Here is a 9,727-nt window from a genome sequence, read left to right as displayed (position 1 = left end):
TGTACTTCTCCTTGATCTTCTTCTTCTTCTTCTTCTTCTTTTTCTTGTCCCCATCGTCCTTCTTCTCCTCCTCCTCCTCATCTGAACCCACGTCCTCGATCTCGGGCTTGTCGTCGGCCTCCTTCTCTTCCTTCTCTTTTTCCTCCTCTTTATCTTCCTTCTCCTCAGCCTCGTCATCACTCACTTCTTTGTCTCACTCTTTCTCCACAAACAGAGTAATCGTATAGCCGATAAACTGAGAGTGCTTCTTCACAATCTCCTTCATTCTCCTTTCCTCCAAGTACTCAGTCTGGTCCTCCTTCAGATGCAGAATAACCTTTGTTCCACGACCCATAGGTTCACCTGTGTCGGTCCTGACGGTGAAGGAGCCGCCGGCCGAGGACTCTCAGGCGTACTGCTCGTCATCGTTGTGCTTGGTGATCACAGTCACCTTCTCAGCGACCAGGTAGGCCGAGTAGAAGCCCACGCCGAACTGCCCAATCATGGAGATGTCGGCCCCGGCCTGCAGCACTTCCATGAAGGCCTTGGTGCCCGACTTGGCGATGGTGCCCAGGTTGTTGATCAGGTCGGCCTTGGTCATGCCGATGCCCGTGTCCACGATGGTCAGCGTGCGGTCCTGCTTGTTGGGGATCAGGTTGATGTGCAGCTCCTTGCCCAAGTCCAGCTTGCTGGGGTCCGTCAGGCTCTCCTAGCGGATCTTGTCGAGCGCGTCCGAGGAGTTGGAGATGAGCTCCCGCAGGAAGATCTCTTTGTTCGAGTAGAAGGTGTTGATGATCAGCGACATGAGCTGCGCGATCTCGGCCTGGAAGGCGAACGTCTCCACCTCCTCCTCCTCCATCGGCTGGTCGCGGGGCTGCGTCTCCTCCGGCATCTTGGCGACAGGACCACGGGCTCCGCAGCTCAGCAGCAGCAGCACCGGACGCAGGAGCAACTATACCTTAAATTTTTAAAATCTCAATTCAGACAGGCTATCAGCAGCAGAATTACAATGGCATAGCCATGATAAAGAAAAAGTTCCTGATTTAAATCAACCCATTTATTATTAGGACCAAAACACTGGTACTTGGAAATCTGGTCATGAGCTAAAATGGGGAAGAGGTTTTGCTTATATCTCCACAGAGAATAAAGAAAATATTTGGATTCCTGACAAAAGGCTTAAATTTAGACATGGTGAATAAAAGAAAGTTCGACATGCTGAATTTGAATACAGAATTTGCTGAATTGGGGGGGGAAAAAAGAATTTGCTGAATTGGATATCTAGTGAGCACAAGTTTGGCCACCCTAAAAACTCTAATCAGAAGCCTACAAGTGTTTTTGTTAATTGTTTTGTTTCTTCTTTAAGTTTGCTGTTATTATTTCTTTGTTTGTTGTCCTTTTGTCTTATGTTTAATGTTGCCTTTTTGTTTTATGTTTAATGTGGTAATAGTTTTGAGCTCATACAAATGGATAGTTTCAATGATATAAGCTTACATAAAAGAAAACTCTTAATTTGAAAGATGGAAAAGGCAAAAAATAAGTAATAAAATGAATATACATAAATTAGAAGCTGAAACGGATAATTTTTTTTAAAGGATGAAATCTCTAAATAAATAAAAGGATTTAAAATGGACTGTTTGGCAAACTGTCCTTATTAAATGCAGAATACCAAGGACAAGCACACAAGCCAGTCTTTCACAGCCACATAAAGTGACTTAGAAATTTAGTTACTTTGTTGTTGTTGTTGTTATGTGCTATCGAATTGCTTGTGAGTCATAGCAACCGTATGTATAAAAGCCTTAAACTCTGCTCTATCTCTTGCCAATCTTATTGCTTCCAACATGCTTATCCTCAGTATCCCAGTGATGGAATCAATCCATTTCATCTAGGGTCTTCCTCTCCTGTGCTGTCCCTCCACCCTCCCAAACATGACGTCCCTCTCCAAGCACTCGTTCCTCCTTACAACATATCCAAACTATGCCAGACGAAGCTTCAGAATCCTTACCTCCAAGGAGTAGCCTGGCTTCACCCTATCAAGGATGAACTTGTTTGTTCTCATAGCAGCCCATGGTATATTCAATACTCTTCTCCAGAACCAAAGCTGAAATGCCTCAAAAGAATTATTAATTAGAATGATAAAACAGGAATAATAAACTGTTAAAATTATATATATGGTGTGCCTACTTGAACAAGAGCATTTGGTTTGGTATGTCCAAAGAAAGTATGTGTATTTTAAAAGCTAGAGCAGGTGTTTGGTAGCCCTTTGATGTGACTGGACCATGGCGAAAATCTTCCAACTTCTTATTAATCCAGGCTTTGGTAGAAGGGAACAGAAGACTTGTGGGTGTTTTGATGGCTACTATTGTGAGTGTCATCACTGTGGCTATGGCTGCCATTGCTGCTGAAGTGGCTCTCTCAAAAAGTGTTCAAGCTGCTGACAGGATTGGCATAAAGATTTAGGAACTTTGTGGTCTACTCAAGGACAGATGGATGCTGAAGCCCATTCAGAGTTTGCTGATTTACAACAAGCAGTATCCTTGCTGAAGGCACAAGTTATATGCTTACAAAACCAAATTTAATTAAAATGTATTTGGTATATAACTTCTTTCTGTGTGATGCTTATAAGATACAATGTAAGCTTATTTCCTTGGGATAAGGTTAAAAAACAACCATTTGCATATGAAAATTTGCCATAATCTATTTTGAAGTTGCAAAATTATATTCAAGACGCTTTATGTATTCAAAAGGTTTCTGAGGGTATCGCATCTTTAAAAATATATTTCACTCTTCTTTGAAACTACTTTAAGTATGCTGTTAATTATTATCATATTATTGTTTGTACTTTATGTAGTCTGTCACTGATATCAAATGGCCAAATGAATAAAGCAACAACAAGCTGCTATGTTTCTGTTATGATTAACAATAAGCTGTTTAAGGAGTTAAAAGAAAAGGGGGAAATGTAGTATTACTTTAAGGCAAAGGATATGTGTCTTCAGGACTTGGCTGTATCACTTGCAAGCAAAGCATGCTAAAAAAGAGGACTGACTGCAAGCAGTCTTTGTTCATCCTGGGACAAATACTCCCTTGAAGATAGAAGCAGATGTTCTTATTCCTAATAAGGTTGTTATGAATATAAGAAAACACAGTAACATAGTTGATGAATACAAAGAAGTCTTGAGAGTAATACAGTTAATGAATACTAAGAAGTCTTCTTTGAATAAATGAATTTATAAAAGAACTTATCTATCAGTGTACTTGGCCCTATGAAGTAATTTCTAAAGTTTTGTGAACTGTTCCTTTGTTTCTGAATGATAATAACAGCAGGGGTCCTTTAGTCACTCAGGGGCCTTAGCCTGAGTGAGCTCTTGGTCCTCTGGAAAATTTACATTTCACTTTGCTACTCTTCCTTCTGCTCTACTCACGAGAAACAATTTTGTTAAGGATTTTTTAATTTATGTTGATGAGAGATATCGGCCTGTAGGGTTTTTTTTTTTAATATCTTTATCTGGTTTTGGTATTAGGGTTATGCTTGCTTCATAGAATATTTCTGGGAGTGTTCCTTATTTTTCTTTTTTTTGAAATAACTTAAGTAGGATTGGTAATAAATCTCTGAATGTTTGGTGGCATTCAGCTGTGAAGCCATCTGATCCAGGACTTTTTTTATGGAGAAGTCTTTTAATGACCTGCTCAATTTCTTCTTTTGTGATGGATCTGTTCAAGTGTTCTACTTATGACCATGCCAGTCTGTACAGGGCATGAGTTTTAAGGAATTTGTCCATTTTCTCTAAGTTTTCAAATATACCTGAGTACTGTTGTTGTTAGCTTTTCATAGTATTCCAATATTACAGAATTTCCTCTGGTTCTGTTGTGATGTCACCGCTATCATTCCTTAATTGAGTTATTTGTGTGTTTTACTTTCCCCCCTTTTGTTAGGTTTGTCAATTTTATTGACCATTTTAAAAAACCAGCCCCTGGTCTTATTAATGATTTCAATTGTTTTTCTGTCTTCTATCTCATTGATTTTCAGCTCTTATTCTTATCATTTCCTTTATTCTAGAGGCTGTGGAGTCAGATTGTTGTTCTTTTTCTGTTTGATGAAAGTGTTGAGTTAGATCATTAATTTTACTTCTTTCTTCGTTTTTTATGTTTGTCTATTGCTGTGAACTGCCCCCTGAAGAATGCCTTAGCTGCATTCGAGAGCTTTTGGTATGTTGTATTTTCATTATCATTTGTTTCAAGGAGCTTTTTTTATTTCATTTTTTTTCTGTAACTCAGTCATGTTCTAGCAGGGTGTTAGTTAGCTTTATAAACTTCATTCTTTTGTGGTTAATTTATAGTTTTATAGCATTGTGGTCTGAGAAGATACTTTATATTCTTTCAATTTTATTTTTAATTTGTTGAGGCTTGCTTTGTGCCCTAATATGTGATCAGTTCTGGAGAATGTACCAAGTGCACTTGAGAAGAAAATGAATTGAATTTTAGTTGGGTGCAGTGCTCAGAATACATCCACAAGGTCGAGTTGATTGGCTGACTATGTAGTTTAGATCTTATGCATCTTTGTTAAGTTTCTTTAGTGTTGACCTATCCTTTGGTGAGAGTGGTGTGTTAAAGTCTCCTACACCATTGTGGTGCTGTGTATTTCTTTCTTCAATTTTGTTAACAGTTGTTTTAGGTATTTAGCAGGTCTATCATTTGGTACATAGATGTTGATCAATGTAATGTCTTCTTGATCTATTGTACCTTTAATCATTATATAGTGCCCTTCTTTATCTTTTATGGTAATATTCATCCTGAAGTCTATTTTATCAGAGATTAGTATTGCCACTCATGCTTTTTTGTGGACGTCATTTGCTTGGTATATTCTTTTCCAGCCTTTGATTTTGAGTCTATCTTTCTCTTCATTTCTTAGATGTGTCTCTTGTAGACAGCATATTGATGGGCTTTGGTTTTTTATCCATTCTGCTACTTTTCTTTTTCTCTTAATTGATGTGGTTAGTCCATTCACATTACCCATGATTATTGACAGGCCAGGTTTTATTTTTCCTATTTTGCTGTGTTTCTTTTGCTATTGTTGTTTCTTGTTATTATGGTCTATCCACTTTCCTTTGATATGTCTGCCTGAAGGACTTCCTTTAAAAGTTCTTGTAGATTTGGTCTTGTTTTCATAAATTCCTGAAGTTCTTTCTTTTCTGCAAAGGATGTGATTTCTCCTTCATATTTGATGGAGAGCTTTGCTGGGTACAGGATTCTTGGTTGTCAATTGTTTTCTTTCAACTTTCTGTATATGCCATCCCGCTGTCTTCTTGCTCACATGGTTTCTGCTGAAAAATCAGAATTTAATCTCATGGCTTTTCCTTTATAAGTGACTCTTTGTTTTTCTCATGCTGCTTTTAGTATTCTGTCCTTATATTTTAATTTGGAGAATTTGACTATGATATGTCTTTATGTTTTCCTTTTGGGGTCTAGTCTATTTCATATTTGCTGAGCTTCCTGAGTGTGGATTTTTTTTTCATTCTTCATAATACCTGGGAAGTTTACCTCTAGTACACAACTTTCTCAGTGATTTCCATACCCCTCTCATATTTTGAAATTCCAATCATACTTATATTATTCCTTTTGACGTCATCCCACATGACTCTAAAATTTTCTTCGCTTTCTTTATGTCTCATCTCTGATTTTTTTTCTTCTAGACTGTTTCCACTGAAGTTCTTGTATTCCAGCCGACTGGCTTTCTGCTCCATCTATTCTTTTCTACCTTTTTGTCCTTCAAGCATGTTGGACACTTCTGCATTTTCAAGAATTGTATGTTGCTGCTAACCTGAATTATAGCCCGTTAACTTCCCTAATAAACTCCATAACTGTGAAAATAGCTCTTTAAAACTTGTTGTTGTTGTTGTTATGTGCCATCGAGTCGCTTGCGACTCATAGCGACCCTCTGTACAACTTATGTACTAAAAAAAATTATGTAATCATTAAAATTTTGACCCAGTTAAGCAGTAATATTGGTGTTGGAATCAGTAGAAGTAGTTGCTGAAGTGAGGGAGACCATGTCAGACCTTATAAGAATTAATTTTGTACTGTGTGGATGTTGTTGGTGAGAGAAATTTTTCCTTGTGAATTTAGTAAAGGTCAGATACAGCCATACCCACAATACCCTTGCTCTTATTACACTATCCCATACCTACATACATATTGCGATGGGAAAGTCTGCTGTTAAGGACCACTCCAGGGTACTGAAGAGCAATGGTGTCACTCTGGAGTTTAAGGTGCGTCTGATACAGGCTATGGTCTTTGCAATCACTTGTTATGCATCAGAGAGTTGGACAATGACAAAGAAGGATAGAAGGAGAATTGATGCCTTTGAGCTGTGGTGCTGGACAAGAGTATTGAATATACCATGGACTGCCAAGAAAACAAACAGATTCATCCTGGAGAGGGTTAAACCAGGCTGCTCTTTGGAGGCAAGGATTCGGGGGCTTCATCTGACATACATAGGACATGTTGTGAGGAGGGACAGGTCCTTGGAGAGGGACATCATGCTTGGGAGGGTGGAGGGACAGCGTAGGAGGGGAAGACCCTCTATGAGGTGGATTGATTCAGTGACTGGGGTAATCAGGATGGGTGTGTCAGAGGCAGGACAATTGGCACAGGATAGAGCAGGGTTTAGGGCTGTTGTACATATGATCGCTATGAGTCTCAAGCAACTCGACGGCACATAACAACAACAACATACCTACATATTTCACTGTTGCTGTTGTGTACTGTCGAGTCACAACCAACCCATAACTGACCTTCCAACAGGTTTTCAGAAGCAGTATTGCATGGGAGGAGACTGCCCATACCTAAAATAAACAAAAAATATATCTTTAATATACCAAGCCAGTATTCAAATTTCTTATAGTCTTATAAATGTTTAAATATGTGGGTTTTTAAAAATTACTACATTTGGGACCTCTGGTGGCCCAGCGGTAAGAAGCTGCACTGCAATCCCAGAGGAATACGCTTCAAATCCACCAGATGCTCTGCTGGAGAAGGAGGGATGGTCTCGTCCTGTACCAGTCAGATCCTATTTGACAGTACACCCACAAAAAAAAAATAATAAAAGAAAATTTTTTAAAAAAAACCAAAACACAAAACACCTACTACTTTTCTGACAAAGAGAATACAGACCCAGAGCTAAGAAAAACAATACCCTTCACAATAGCTAATCACAAGATGAAATATTTGGGAGTAAATATAACTAGAAGCACAAAGGATCTCTTCAAAGAAAATTACAAAACATTACTACAAGAAACAAAAAGAGACCTGGAAAAGTGGAAGAATATCCCTTGCTCATGGATAGGAATACTCAATGTTGTGAAAATGGCAATACTACCAAAGGCAATTTACACGTTCAATGCAATCCCAATACAAATACCAATTCCATCTTCAACGAGATGAAAAGGGCAACCTCCAGCTTCATTTGGAATAGAAAGAAGCCTTAAAAATAGAAAAAAGGTAGGAGGCATCTCACTCTCTGATTTCAAATCTGACTACACAGCCATAGTAGTTAAGACAGCATGGTACTGGTACAATGACAGACACATAGATCAATGGAATAGAATTGAGAACACGGAAATCAGCCCATCTATTTATGGTCAACTGATTTTTGACAAGGAGATGAAATTAGTTAGGTGGGGAAACGATAGCCCTTTTAACAAATGGTGTTGGCAGAATTGGAAAACTATCTGCAGAAGACTTAAGCAAGATCCACACCTCACTCCATATACAAAAACCAACTCAAGGTGAATAATGGACCTAGGATTAAAAACAAAGACTATAAACTTCACTCAAGAAAAGCTTGGAAGAACTTTAGTCATCCTAATCCACAACATAAACAGTCTTCCAAGTATCCTGAAAAATCTACAGCCAGGAGAAGATAAAATAAATGAATGGGACCTTCTAAGAATCAAATCCCTCTGCACATCCAAAAACTTCCCCAACAGGGTAAAAAGGGAAGCCACAGAGTGGAAAAAAGTATTTGGCAATGACATGTCAGATAAGGGACTTAAATCTAGAATTTATAAAATACTTGAGCACCACAGATAAAGGTAAATAATCCAGTTGAAAAATGGGCACAGGATATGAACAAACACTTCACCATAGAAGATATTCAGATGGCCAACAAGCACATGAAGAAATGTTCAAAATCCCTAGCTCTAAGAGAGATGCAAATCAAAACAACTATGAAATATCATCTCACCCCAGTAAGACTAGCAAAATTTGACAGAACAGCAAACAACAAATGCTGGCAAGGTTGTGGAGATTATTCACTGTTGGTGGGAGTGTAAAATGGTGCAACCACTGTGGAAGGCAGTGTGGCACTTTCTCAAAAAGTTGCAAATAGAGATGCCATTGACCCAGCAATTCCACTACTGGGAATATACCCCAAAGAGACCATAACTGACATCCAAGCAGATATATGCACACCCATATTTATTACGGCTTTGTTCACAATAGGAAGGAGTTGGAAACAACCTGAGTGCCCATCAACAAACGAATGGCTAGAGAAGTTCACAATAGAATACTACGCTGCATTGAAAAACAAGAATCTCATGCAATATTATTCAAAATGGGTTACCCTGGAGGACATTATGCTGAGTGAAGTATCTCAATCACAAAAGGACAAATACTGTATGGTGCCACTGTTGTAGAATGAAGCTGACATCAAGGTGGGGGTAAGACTGAGAAAAACTGGATAAATTATGTATACTTCATTGAAGCCATTGAGGGAGAAAACAGTTTAAAAGTAATATATTTTAGGGCATTATGATTATCATAAGAGTTCGAAATGAGGGTTGCAGAGTGGAGTATACTTGGGTTGGGGGTGGGGGGTGCGAGGGATTGTATGGCAATGAAGGAATTTTTTCTTTTGCTTTTGAAGGAGAGGAGCGAACTGAGGGTGGGAGTGGGGTGTGTGGGGAGAAAAGTGCAACAATGAATGAATGGAAATCCAAAATGTCTGTAAATGTTCATTGAAATTAATAAAAAATAGTAAAAAAAAAACCAACCAAAAACCTCCTACTACTTTTGTTTTAATCCTTGACCAAATAAAATCTGCACATTATATGGATTATATATTACTTTTAAGCTAAAGTTCCTCATCCATTTCTTCTTCTCTAGAATATTTTTTACTGAAATTGGGTTTTTAGTAAAATTTTTACATTATGTAAATGTTGCTGATTGAATCTTTGTTGTGTAGTTTAATATGTTCCTGTGACTTATGGTTTTTTGTGTATTGGTAAGATCAGTAACATTTTCACAATATTTCCTCTGTACTTCCCCCCCCCCATTTTCAGTGACTCAGATAGAAGCTTGAACCCCTTTAGCAAGACTGAAACAAATAGTTAGAGTCAATGCTCAAGAAATAGTAACAGGTATCCAAGATGGCAGTGGAGGTAGAGACAACGTGGTGAGCTGCGGGAGCAATGGACCACTTGGAACAGGGCCACTATGGCCTTCTACACATTTCTGTTTATTGATAATTGAACAGTTAAACAGTTGATGACTGGTCTTCAGTGAGAATTGAGGCTCAACAACAGGAATTCAAGGATTCCCAAGGAAGAATGGGTGAGTGCCGCAGCTCCCAACCCCCTCCCACAGAGCCCACACTGCGCCTCACCACAGGTGCAGCTCCATGAAGCTCCCACAGCCGGAACCTATGGGATCCCTCCCCCAGGATGGAGAGTGGGAACCGGGCCTCCCCAGGACT

General features: G+C 38.8%; 1 pseudogene; it reads right to left on the bottom strand.

Moving 5' to 3' along the window:
- LOC102875044 overlaps window positions 1–871 on the bottom strand; it is a 5,898-nt pseudogene extending 5,027 nt beyond the window's left edge.
- Window positions 872–9,727: the final 8,856 nt, after the last annotated feature.

The sequence above is a fragment of the Elephantulus edwardii genome, unplaced genomic scaffold, assembly GCF_000299155.1.
Source record: "Elephantulus edwardii isolate Elephantulus edwardi_28Jun2011 unplaced genomic scaffold, EleEdw1.0 scaffold00178, whole genome shotgun sequence".
Taxonomy (NCBI): Eukaryota; Metazoa; Chordata; class Mammalia; order Macroscelidea; family Macroscelididae; genus Elephantulus; species Elephantulus edwardii.
This window is presented reverse-complemented; position numbering and strand designations above follow the sequence as displayed.